The 13,605-nt window shown below is 43.8% G+C and overlaps 1 pseudogene; it reads right to left on the reverse strand.

Annotated features, from left to right (window-relative positions):
- Positions 1 to 3,849: 3,849 nt before the first annotated feature.
- Positions 3,850 to 4,651, reverse strand: LOC136453593 (uncharacterized; annotated as a pseudogene).
- Between the last annotated feature and the right edge of the window lie 8,954 nt (positions 4,652 to 13,605).

Raw genomic sequence — 13,605 nt, forward strand, 5'->3', positions numbered from 1 at the left:
CTCTCTCCCAACTATATCTTCTTCTTCCAATGGGAGTGCGACACAAGCTCTCTAGAAACTGGTGGTTTCTCCCCAATGATGATTTCATGGTTTCTTGGTGCATTAGGTCAAGAATAGACCTGATTTCTTCATGAAGAAACTATTTCTATGATTTTTGCTCTCTTTCTTCATTAATTACGTTGCCATATCAGCGTTTTATCTACGTGACAAGTCATTTAATAAGGATAGAAACCATCATCAATACATCACTGGGACTGCACTGACAAAGCACGAGGAACCGACCGTCAGTAGCGTGGTACAGTAAGGCCGGTCTCAATGGCCATTTTATGAATTTTATGTATATTAAATAGGATGACACGTCATAAAAATAAAATGTTTCCATGTTTTGAGGACGCGGGAGAAGGGAAACGTTTCACGCGGGTGAAACGACCGTGCACTGATTCCAACTTGTTGGAAATCGCACGACACCCGCGTTGAGGGGAAAGATTTCACCGCGCGATCCCGTGCGGCTTGCGCGCGGCTCCGCCCCAATCCGCCCCGCCCCCATCGCCATCCTTCCCGCGCCCCGCCCCAATCCTCCCGCCATTCTTCTTCCTGCTTGTGCGGTTCTTCTTCTTCCTGCGCCCGTGCAGTAGAGCCGAGCAGCTGGGTCGGAGATCCAGGAGCGGTCCCTTCCCCGACCCCGCTGCAGCCGCGTCGGGCGTGCCGTAGCCGACCACGACACCGCCTCCAACACCGGCTTGCATCCGCGCCGTCCTGCTCAAGACCCACGACGAGCTCCTCGCCGACTACGTCTTGCTGCGCCCGCGACCGCGCCTACTCTGTCCACGCCAAGCATCAGGACGCGCCCTGCGTCTCCACCGCGTCCGCTCGCACGGTCCGCGCTGTCGCGTCCGCTCGCCCAGGCCGCCGCAGGTACACGCAGGTCGCGCTCGACGCAGGTACACGCAGGTAGCGGTCGCCTCGGCTCGCCCGCCCGCCCTGCCGCGTCCGCTCGCCCAAGCCGGCGCAGGTACACGCAGGTCGCGGTCGCCGCGTCCGCTCGCGTGCTGGTTGTCCGCTGCCGCGTGCACTCGCTGTGTGCGGTGTGCTGCTTGTCTCGTGCTTTGTTTGGGACGAACGCCTTCAGCTTCCTCGCCTGTGATTTTGATGCCTGCAAGTGGTCTGATGCCTGCAAGTGATTTTTACATATAGAGATTTTGATGCCTGCAAGTGTTTTTGATGTATCTCTGCAATGATTTGGATGCCTGAAAAAAATACCTTGCTTCTTCTTTGATTGGTCCTTTTTTTTTCTGTAGTATGATGCTCTAGTATGCATTTTCTGTAGTATGAATTTGGTGCGCCTGCATATAAATTTCTGTCAGAAAAAGCAATATGTAGAAGCCATCATGCAACCAACGAGCATCCATTTATGCAAGTCTACAGATTTAAGGATCATCCTGATCTGAACTGCTGGTTTGACATCTATGATCATTTTGATATGCACAGGTTCTAAATTGTGTGTGAATTTCAGGTCTTAAAATTTAGAACTGAATGTCTTGTGGTTAAAATTAGTAGCTGCTGTTTTTGTTCAACAGCAACAGCAACTTCATGTCTACAGCAGTAGTAGCTGCTTTTGTTCAGCGGCATGATGTGCACCAGGCTTGAGATAGATTCTGTTCAAACACAGCTTGCCGATTTTCCCCATTTCTGTGTTCCGGCGCCCAGCTTTCCTGTCCTTTTTTTTTTCAATTCAGTCCCAGCGCAGCTGAATGTGAAACTGAAGTGATCACATATGAATACTGTGTTTTTTTATGTGTATAAACTGACGCTGCAAAAGGCTGGATAGTTTGTTTGTTTTTTTCTGAGAAAAAAAGCTACGGCATTGCTGTGGTACCTCCTAATAGATTGGACACGACCAGAATTTTAGACTTCTGCGGGTTTTTCCCGGTGTTTTAGTATTTAAAATTTAATATAAATTTTCTCTACTAAATGCCTCCAGTGATATTTCAATATACTATGACTAGTAATAGTGTTTTATTACTACTTAAAAATACTATGAGAATTCCACCATTTTGGTAGGAGACTGACTAGGATCATCTATTACCTCCTAGAAGGTAATAGGAGGTGGTAATAGATGAAATATGTATTTATTTTATTTTTATTTTGTAAAGTATGATAAATTAAGAAAGTTTTAGCTATAACTTTTCTTTTGTAGATCTAATTGATGCATGCATGATTTATAGGATATAGTGAATTTTTTTAGTTTGCAAACTTTGGACATGATGTATTTAACTAGCATGTTAGTTTTTTTTGTTGCATGTAACGCCTTTATGTTAGCTCGTGTCGTGTTAGCAACTGTTTTTGATGCTACGTGTTCCATCTGCTAGTTTACAAACTCTGAATGTAATTGATTTTTTTATGCATGCAATACGTTACCTCCTGTATTAGTTTACAGACTTTAAACGTACGTCCTATTCGCTTGGCTTATAAGTCTGTATTTTTTCAGTCAACTGAACAGTATTTTTCTCTCTCAATAAATTAGGCAACAGGTACTTTCAGTTATGGCTTATCAGCCCAGCGAACAGTAATTGATCGATTTTTTCACGCATGTACGTATACCTCCTGTGTTACCTGTTTTATTAGCTAGCGTGTTAGACTTAGGTGACAACTTTTTTTTAATTTCATATCCGTGTTTATTTTGAACTTTCGTTGGTTGCTAATCTTTCTCATGTACGTAACATATTTTTTTTAATCATCATGCATGTATACAAAGGAAGGCCAACCCACTTCCATGTTATCCCAAGAATACGAGATCCGGAGAATCTTCTTCTCTTTTTCTGGATTTTTTAATTTATTAAGTAATTCATAAATGTGAAAAATCAATAGGTCTGATTGATTTGATATCTTACCCCTCGTAGGTAAAGATTGTACCGTAGCATTGTCCAAAACTACATAGTTCATAGACCACATTTGATCACAACACATTATACGAAATGCTAAAGCTACTCTATGAAACTGTGAGATGAAACTATATATTGAAACACCGTATTTTATTATTAATGTCATGTCTTGAAGACACTGGCCTAACGGCACCGCTGCCGCAGCATGGCAGCCATCTAGCTGCGAGAGACGACGGGGCAGACCTGCATGCGAGGGTGTCGCTGTCGGTCGATCCCCGAGTCCGCGTTCAAAGTTGGGTTGCTGAGCACGAACCAGGTGACGGTCGCCGCTGAGGCCTGAGGTCCTGAGGGGAGGGGGGGGGGGGGGGGGGGGTCCGTGTCCGTCGATGACCACGCCAGAGGGAGAGGCCCACATGTTTACGACTAGCGTAAGAGGGGGGACGACAGCACGTTGCAGTAACTGCTTCCTGTGATTCCTGAATGCTGAGCACGGACCACCGTGGCACCGATCGCTAGCTAGTGGTCGATCTTGAGGTGGGGGAAATGGTGGTTGCACGCAGCACGCCTCACTTCCCTTCCTTGATCCCGAAGGGACCGAGATGACTGGATACTTCAGCGGGCTAGGCTTATGCAGCCATATAGTAGGTCAGTATACAGGCACGACGTTTACTTGGAGTAATTTATTTGCTACTCACTGTCAAGCAGTACTAAACAGCTCGGTTAGAAAGTTCCATTCACCTGCAAAAAATAGTTTACTACTACTAGCTACGTACGTGATCTTGTACAAGAATGATGCTCTTGTTTTGCGGCGTATGATTTCAACTCGGCCTGTTGGTTTGATCGTATTGGGCTTATAAGCTATGACTTATCAGTCAATGAATAATATTTTTCTCTCACACCAAATCAGTCAACAGTACTTTTAGTCATGGCTTATAAGTCAAACCGGCCCAAATAAACAGTGCGTAGCTGTACGTCACTACTGCTCGTGTCGCATACTCATAACCAACGATAACACAAAACACACACAGAGGAAGTCCTAGTGTTACGCCTGACGAAGTCGCACCGCGACGGTCTCCATGTCCAGGGCGCGGGCGTCCCGTCGGTCAGGCGACCCGGGGGGCGTGCAGAAGGAGGGCGTCGTGATCGGCGTCGTGCCGCCCTTCTCCGTGCCCTCGTCTATCGTGGACAGGGACCTGTTGGGGCCCCAGAAGATCTTCTTCCACCGCGCGATCTCGAACTCGTCGGGCTCCACCTGGTCGTCCGCCGCCGCGGCCTCGCCGCCGCCGCCGGTCGGGTGCTCCCGGCCCTCCCCCTCCCCCGCCCCCGCTGACCGCCACCCCCGGCCCCTCTCCATGGACGACGACGGCGGCAGGCCTCACGGCGCGCCGCTGCCTGTCGTCGGCGAAGCAGACGTCGAAAAGGACGAAGCCGCGGCGCGCGTGTGACACGGCGTCGCGGCGCCGCCAGCAGCAGTGCCGGAGGATGACGGCGCCGAGCAGGACGAGGAACAGCGCGGCCAGGGAGGCCAGTAACGCGACGAGGAGAGCGAAGCCGGTTTCTCCCATCTCGCGCGCCCGCGACTGTTCGACGCAAGCGGAGACCGCGGCGGCATCCTAGCAATGTACTGCGGACTACGAACCGCGGTGACGATGACGACTGACGAGTATTCAGAACGCCTGGACGAGAAAATGTCTTCGCCGGTCACCACACTCCAAAGCTGCCAGCGACAGCGCGAAAATTTGCATCTCCGGCGACGGCGACCGAAACGGTGATAGTGCCCAGTGGCGCGGTGCCTAGTAACCAGCTTGCTTTTACCGGTGCCGTTTGTGAGTGTTGCACATTCCTGCTAGGATTTTTATCGCCAACTGATATAGACATTTGCGGACCAAAATGGTCACTTTTTTTGTTGAAGGACCCAAATGAGATTCTATAGTAGATTGAGGACTAGATGGCTATTTTTTTTAGTTCAAGAACGTAACTTAGAATCCATAAAAAGTTTAAGGACTCGGGCTACGTTTTATCTTATATCATAAGTGAAAATAGTTGTGAAAATATAATTTTAGAGACGAATAAAGTCAAACAACACCTTATATTTTGGAACGGAGAGAGAAGCTTTGCCAGAAACAATGTTTAGGTAACACCAACTGCTACATGGAGGAAATAGCGCTGTTTCCTGTGATAGCACGTGTTATCCACTGCTTTTAAAAATATCTATAAAATGTCTATTTTTAAGAACAGATCATATGATAAACCATCTTTATAAATAGAGTCTAATTTTAGAGATGATTTGATATTACAAACAGCTCTTGAAATTCTTTTCAAGCATGGTTGGTAAGGTGGTGTTTCCTAGAAAGTGTTACCAAACCAAAAAGGCAAAATTGCAAAAACACACATCTTCAACAACTCCCGGTACTTTTTTAGAAAGGGGTCGCAGGACTGTGGCCCCGTCTAGTTGAAGCCAAAAACCAAAAATTTTTGCATAGTACTCGTCACATCAAATCTTGCGGCACATGCATGGAGTACTAAATGTAGACGAAAAAAAAAACTAATTGCACAGTTAGCCGAGAAATCGTGAGACGAATCTTTTAAGCCTAATTAGTCCATAATTGGATAATTTTTGCCAAATAAAAACGAAACACTACAGTAGCCGAAAGCAAAAAAAAAAAAAAATTTCGGAACTAAACGGGGACCTGTGCCGACTTCCGCGAGATGGTCACGGCGGCGGGCGGCTACTGCCTCTCTGTGCCTGCCCTGCCGGTGGCCATGTCCTGCGATTTCTATCTGCTGCTTCTTTTAATGGTGGGCGGCTAGCAGCCGTCTACTGCCTACTGTCGTTCTGCCATGGACAGATGGGCCACATCCGCATGCGGCCGTGGAGCTCTAGAGCAGGTACTCGCGCGCAAGGAAAAGAGAGGAATTTGTGGGACCAAATTTTGCGTGGGACCAAATTTTAGATATTTTAGGAGTGATTTATATGAAATAGTTGGAAATAGTTTTATTTAGTGCTCCTAATATTTTTTTTAGGACTCGAAAAGCTCCTTGATTATGGGAAGGAATTCTTGGGAACTCTTGGAGATGCTCTTAGGTCACGGTTTTAAATCCTGAAGAATGCACACATCTGCATTTGGCATGAAAAATCATGTGACGTGTTAAAAAATATGTTTTTTTTTGTTCCTTTTTATATTTTTAAGAAAGAATTTCAGAGGCATACAATACTGGCCACTTAAAAAACAATTTCTATTTAATCGCCTAAAAGCCTAAATATTGTTACGAACTCTGTCCAAGGATCTATCCAGAAATTAATTTTGAGTGGCTCTAAAAGTTTCATCTGTACACGGTAGCACTCCCGGGCTCCCGGCCCTTAGAGCTCAGTACGTGCAGCGCCCGGCCTGCAGCTAGCCCATATACGCATAATAACGCATGGAACATATGGCCCAACAGGTTTACATCAGACGTACTCACATTTGATGCTGGCCCAACTAACAACCTGGTAGACGAGCTGACGGCAGAGACGTGACTATTCCTTTTTCGAAAAAAAAAAAATCCACATTACCTTTCTCAATTTTTGAGTAAGTATATTTTTCCTCCCTAAACCCTAAAAATGGGTAAACCATATCCCTGAATTTTTAAAACCATTCGTTTTACCTCCCTGACCGGTTATAAGCGGTTTTCAAAGGTGATTTTTATTTATTTATTTATTTTGGCTGATTCTTTGAAAAATCATAGTAAATCATTAAAAATCATAAAATAAAAAAAACAATTTTGCATATGAGTAGATCTATAGTGAACATATAATATGGTATTTTTTAGTATAATTTTTTGATGTAGCTTTAGATCTATGCTTTTGTGTAATTAATTCATAGCTGGAGTTTCTATGGTCCTAATTATAGGTGAATTTTTTTATGATGGACTAATTATCCGACTTCCGCGAGATGGTCACGGCGGCGGGCGGCGGGCGGCTACTGCCTCTCTGTCTCTCTGTGCCTGCCCTGCCTGTGGCCATGTCCTGCGATTTCTCTCTGCTGCTTCTTTTAATGGTGGGCCGCTAGCAGCCGTCTACTGCCTACTGTCGTTCTGCCATGGACAGATGGGCCACATCCGCATGCGGCCGTGGAGCTCTAGAGCAGGTACTCGCGCACAAGGAAAAGAGAGGAATTTGTGGGACCAAATTTTGCGTGGGACCAAATTTTAGATATTTTAGGAGTGATTTATATGAAATAGTTGGAAATAGTTTTATTTAGTGCTCCTAATATTTTTTTAGGACTTGAAAAGCTCCTTGGTTATGAGAAGGAATTCTTGGGAACTCTTGGAGATGCTCGTAGGTCACGGTTTTAAATCCTGAAGAATGCATACATCTGCATTTGGCATGAAAAATCATGTGACGTGTTAAAAAATATGTTTTTTTGTTCTTTTTTATATTTTTAAGAAAGAATTTCAGAGGCATACAATACTGGCCACTTAAAAAACAATTTCTATTTAATCGCCTAAAAGCCTAAATATTGTTACGAACTCTGTCCAAGGATCTATCCAGAAATTAATTTTGAGTGGCTCTAAAAGTTTCATCTGTACACGGTAGCACTCCCGGGCTCCCGGCCCTTAGAGCTCAGTACGTGCAGCGCCCGGCCTACAGCTAGCCCATATACGCATAATAACGCATGGAACATATGGCCCAACAGGTTTACATCAGACGTACTCACATTTGATGCTGGCCCAACTAACAACCTGGTAGACGAGCTGACGGCAGAGACGTGACTATTCCTTTTTCAAAAAAAAAAAAAAATCCACATTACCTTTCTCAATTTTTGAGTAAGTATATTTTTCCTCCCTAAACCCTAAAAATGGGTAAACCATATCCCTGAATTTTTAAAACCATTCGTTTTACCTCTCTGACCGGTTATAAGCGGTTTTCAAAGATGGTTTTTTTATTTTTATTTATTTATTTCGGCCGATTCTTTGAAAAATCATAGTAAATCATTAAATAAAAAAATAATTTTGCATATGAGTAGATCTATACAGTGAACATATAATATGGTATTTTTTCGTATAATTTTTTGATGTAGCTTTAGATCTATGCTTTTCTGTAATTAATTCATAGCTGGAGTTTCTATGGTCTAATTATGGTGATTTTTTTATGGTGGACTAATTATTGTATTCTTTAACTGTAGTAAAATTTTATACTCATTGGATCATGCATAACTTAGTTATAGATTTACAAACATTTTTTAACAAGCATACACCCAAATAAATCTATAACTAAGTTATACATGATCCAATCAGTATGAAGTTTTTACTATATTTCAAGCATATAATAATTAGCTCACCATAAAAATTTTACCATAATTGGACCATAGAAACTGTAGCTATGAATTAATTATAGAAAATCATAGATCTCACATTACACCAAAAAAATTGTCCTAAATCATACCATATTATATGTTCACTTGTGTAGATCTACTCATATAGAGTACAACAAAATTTGATTTTCTATTTTATGATTTTTTTATGATTTACTATAATTTTTCAAAGATTTAGCTGAAATAAATAAAAAAGAAAAAGACAAAAACCGTCTTTGAAAACTGCTTATAACCAGTGAGGGAGGTAAAACAAACAGTTTTAAAAGTTCAGGGAGGTAGTTTATCTGGTTTTAGAGTTCAGAGAGAAAAAAGCAGACTTTCATAAAAGTTCAAGGAGGTGATTTAGACGTTTCCCTTTTTCTTGATTCCTGCTTTCAGCGAGGAAATAAAACGTTGCCTAGCTCCCAGGCCCAGCCGCTTTCCGCCCAGCTCCCCCGATCGTATGCAATTGGTTTCTTCACAATTTTGTTGGTGTTAATTCATTTTTCTAACGCGATTGAGGTTGTCATTCTAATTCATTCTCTTGACTACCTCTCCCTCTACTAAATTAAATTGTTGGTTTAACCGGTTAGGGCTACTTTGGCAACAGCTTTTCTCGTCAGGTTTCTGTCGACAAAAGATGCTTGGCAGTCCACCAAGGAGTATGTCCATGATGGTAGATTGGTTAGTAGAGGTGCGCATGATCAGGAACTAGATGGCAACAGAGACACAAGACACCAGATTTATACAGGTTCAGTCCGTCAGCGTGACGTAAAACCCTACATCATGTGCTCTATTATTTTGTATTGCTGGAATACGAGTTTAGATGTGGGATAGGGGACCCTAGCCCCTACTTATATACTCTGGAGAGGTAGAGTTATAAGAAAAATATCCTATTTAGAATTATAATATCTTCTTGAAGCCTTACGGTGCACGCTGACCAATGTCGTGCGCTGCACGCCTTAACCTTGTGGGCTGGGCCACATCTGATGGTGCGACCCATGTCTTGTCATGTGGATACCAAAGGTCATGCCCCCACAGCTAGTCCCCGAGCGCCTTGTATCCGCTTGGCGATGCCGTCCTGATCAAGTCTGAGTAGTTTATCATGAAGCCGAGCGGTGAAGATTGAAGCCGACCAGTTTGACTGATAATCTGAGCGGTGAAGATTGATGCAAACTGGTCGGTTGGTCTCAGACTTGTGTGAGTAAGGCTTGCCAGAAGGATGTAAGGGGCTTAAGATTAAATTTAAAAATTCTTCACCTTAGCGAAGTGTAGCCATTTATACTCCTTAGTCAATAAGGAGGGTAAATCAGAAAAAAAACACTACATTCACCATTAGGTGAAGTATAGCTACTTAGTCCTCGAACCTGGTAGAAGATGGATAAATAAATCTTATAGCAGGGTCAAAGAAAATAAATCTAAAAGTTTACCAACGTCATCTACCATGTACTTATCATGACCCCAAAAGTGCTGCCCAAGATCAGCACCATGATCTGAACAACATGGAGCAACTTGACAGAACAGCAATGAGACGTAGTAAAATCCAAACATCAAGGGAGTCCCAGCTTAGTTGGTGACTCTTGTACGAAGAATCCAAGTGCCGAGGAGTCCCTAGCATAGCTGGTAAGTCCTCAGTGTAGCTGTCGATTAGCCGATATGACTAGCAATATGACCAATGGGTTGGTGATGAGCGCCGAGCAGTCCAACCAACTTGGTCGGCGGTGAAGTGAATGCCTGAGCGGAAGTGAGCGTCGAATAGTCCGACCAACTGGTCAGCGATGAAGTCCATGAGCCGAACAGTCCGACCAGTTGGTCGGCGGTGAAGTCCAAGTGCTAGGTGGTGTGACCACCTAGACGATGATCCTATTGTCCTTCCTGACGGATCTAGTCTCCAAGCGTAAGCTTGTTGACTGAACTAGACCCCTGAAATGAAAATATGTAGAATGGGTAGTTCATGATATAAAATATATAAAACCCAAAGAAAAATCAGCAGTGATGAAATAGCGTATGCAGCTCGGCGATCAGTTGTAGATGAGCATTATGTTTGTTTTTGGATGAACTGTTTATATTTAATATAAACCATCCCAACAGTTAGTTTGTAGCTGAGCCTCCCGCACTGACTAGCCCGTTAACCAAACACGGAGCGCAGAGCCCGTGTGCATGTAGGAAGAACAAAGCGTCGCCAAGGAGCCACTGCCGACCACCCGTAACGCTGAGGGTAGACGCTCATGCACATATAAGGAGAAGCCAGAGATAGGGTCATCTCTGGGGACATCCTAGCATCAACATGACTGTTCGATGATTTTATTCAGTCGAAAGCGTGTGTCATCTTTAAGATGGTATACGCGGAGAAAAAAGTCGTTTGTAGAATAATTATGGAGAGACATCGGAGACATATGAAGATTTAGAGAATATTTAGAAGAATATTAAAACGTGACTTAGCTTGATTGACGCCAAGTGGAGTAGAGGAGCTAGCGAGTCATGATGTCCGAGTAGATGGATGTGATTTGGATGCCTCACTTTATATCTCGGACAGCTAGCTTGATAGCTCAGACGAGTACGTGGAGTCATAGGCGAACGGGCGTAATCGGAGCCTCACGGAGTCCATCTGCATGGGGAGGCGAAGCCCTTGGGCATGTCTGACTGAGGCGAGGGCGCAGTCCGAGATCTTCCTTGCATGTCTGAGTAGATGGATGTGATTTGGATGGCTCGCTTGACAGCTCGGATGGCTCGCTTAACAGCTCAGATGAGTATGTGGAGTCATAGGTGAATAGGCATAATTAAAGCCTGATGAAGTCCATCTGCATGGGGAGGCGAAGACCTTGGGCTTGTCTGACCAAGGCGAGGGCACAGTCCGAGATCTTCCTTGCATGTCTGACATACGAGAGGTCGCTTGCATGCTGGTGTAGATCTAGATGCATATGTGCTTCTATATCTCTTCAACTACTCCAATTAGCTTGTACGTTCGATCAGCATCTTTGGTGAAAACACTACTCCACATCACGTTATCGCCAGCCGCCTTTCCTGATTGCTAGTTGTCGTGATCCATGGAAATGATCTTACGTATCCGATCAGAAATCATAAGCAACAACAAGATGTAATTAGGTTTCTTCCAACAGAAATCATGCAGACATACGGATATATCTGAAAGTATCCATATAATAATATTTAATTATAAAGCAACTAGACTTAGCTTTCTGGATGATCGTTGTCACATGTAGATTGGTGAAAGCCTTTTGCTTGCTGGCATCATCTTCACGTCATGGTGATGTAGACCACTCGTAATTTGCACGACACTGTGAAAGTGCATCTAGCCCTTTAGTGGGTTTTGGATGATTAAATGACAACATGATTAAAGGACTAACCCGTTTGCTAAGTGTGAATAGGTAATAGGTTATCTCATAGATACTTAATGAAAGCCAAAATGATGTGTTGTTGTGTAAACAATCTAGTTTAAGCACAAGACAACAATGCAAATGGAATTCATGCAAAGGCTTAATTATTGTGGGATTTTCGTGTACTATGTGAAAGCAAGCTTGTAAGAATTAATTAATGAGACATAAGGGATTGCATATGGATTGGTCTCATATTTGAAGCTTACTAAATTGAAATGAAAAAGATAACAATACATGAATGGATGATTCAACACAAGATGTGACTTGATGGCTTGAGATGGTGAAGATAGCAAGGAAAGGCTTCGAGGTACTAAGCAAGGATGAAGGGCAAGCGACGGCTTGGCGGCCGAAGAACCTAGCTAGGGTGAAGAAGGAAGTACTTGCATTTAGTTGAGGTACTAATCAAGCTATGATGGCCACGTTTATGTGGAGGATCAAATCACTATTGGAGTGTTTGATGGAAGTGACTTGATATATTTAGGATTATTCAAATTTGATGAATGGAATCAAGTCACATGCTCAAGATGGCTATGTTCAAGTGAAAAGATCAATATCAACATGTTAGCACCCTTACTTGATGAAGATTGGAAGGGACATCATCAATTCAAAAGAGATCAACTCAAGTGGTATAAATTTATTTTTCCTTTGATCTTGAGTTTAATAGGTATGTCGTACTATCAAGAGGGATGCATCATGTTGATAGATAATGTTTTATAAGTGCTCAAGCCAACCCATGTGAGTTTTGAGTATTTGAGCGACAAAAGAGCTAACTTTATTTTTGCTGGTCTGGCAATACCGGACGTGTCCGGTATTTACCCAACAGTGCTAAAACTGTTGTTCTTGGGTTGGTTCATCGGGAGTTCCAACGTAAGTTGGGAGTTCCGATGGTCGAGAGTCCCGGCAAGGGTCAGGAGTTTCAACGTCTCGCACTTTAACTGACTTGGAGGGTTCGCTGTCCTGGTCATACCGGACGTGTCCGGTATGCATGACCAGAGGCCAACGGCTAGTTTTGAAAAGCCTTGAGGGTCGGGAGTTTCGACATATGTCGGGAGTTCCGACACCTCACAAACTTCAACTCAGTTACATGGTTTTCAAAATTGCTAAGGATCGGGAGTTCCGACGTGAGTCAGGAGTTTTGACGGTCGAGAGTTTTGGCATTCATCGAGAGTTCCGACGCCTCACAACTTTACTGTAACTTAGTTACTGTTTGCGCAGTGTAAGTCATACCTATCGGACGTGTTCGGTATTGCAATGGCTAGTTTTTCCATGGGGGCTATAAATACCCCCAAGCCTCCACCTTTGGAGGCTGCTGATTCTGCTGATACACACGCATTTTTGAGCCTTACCAACTCTCCCAACCCTCTCTTAGTGAGTGATTGATCAAATTTGCCAAATCAAATTGTGGGTTTAGTGAAATTCAAAAGAGAGCAATCCAACCACTTGAGCACTTGTGCATATTGTCAATCTCGTGATTCGCATTTGTTACTCTTGGACTCTTCGGTCCTAGACGGTTAGGCGTCGTCGGAGAGCACCCGAGAGATTATGAAGTGCCTCGGAAAGTTTGTAATGGTCGATTCCGCCGCCTTGGAATCATCTAGTGGAAGGAGGAAAAGTAGTTGGAAAAGACTCCAGCTAGAGTGACCTTCATGGTACCCTCTAGGGCTGACCTTCGCTGGGTCGCCCGTAGCCCCCTCAACGGAGAGTAGGACTCGAACGAGTCTGAACTTCAGTAAAACAAATATCGTGTCTCAATTTGCATTTCATTCGATATTTATGTTGCTCTAGCTCTTGTGCAGGTTCTCTGTGTTTACTGACATCTCTAGTAGATACCTGCAGTGTGGTTTGAAGATAGAAATCGAAGGGGGCAAGTTTGGGGCTGTTCCGCTGAAACCGTGTATACCGGACACGTCCAGTATTGATCACTATGTCAGGCTATTCTGTAGAACACGTGCATACCGGATATGTCCGGTATTTTCTACCTGCGCTGAATATATT

The sequence above is a fragment of the Miscanthus floridulus genome, chromosome 5 (assembly GCF_019320115.1).
Source record: "Miscanthus floridulus cultivar M001 chromosome 5, ASM1932011v1, whole genome shotgun sequence".
In the NCBI taxonomy this organism is placed as follows: domain Eukaryota; kingdom Viridiplantae; phylum Streptophyta; class Magnoliopsida; order Poales; family Poaceae; genus Miscanthus; species Miscanthus floridulus.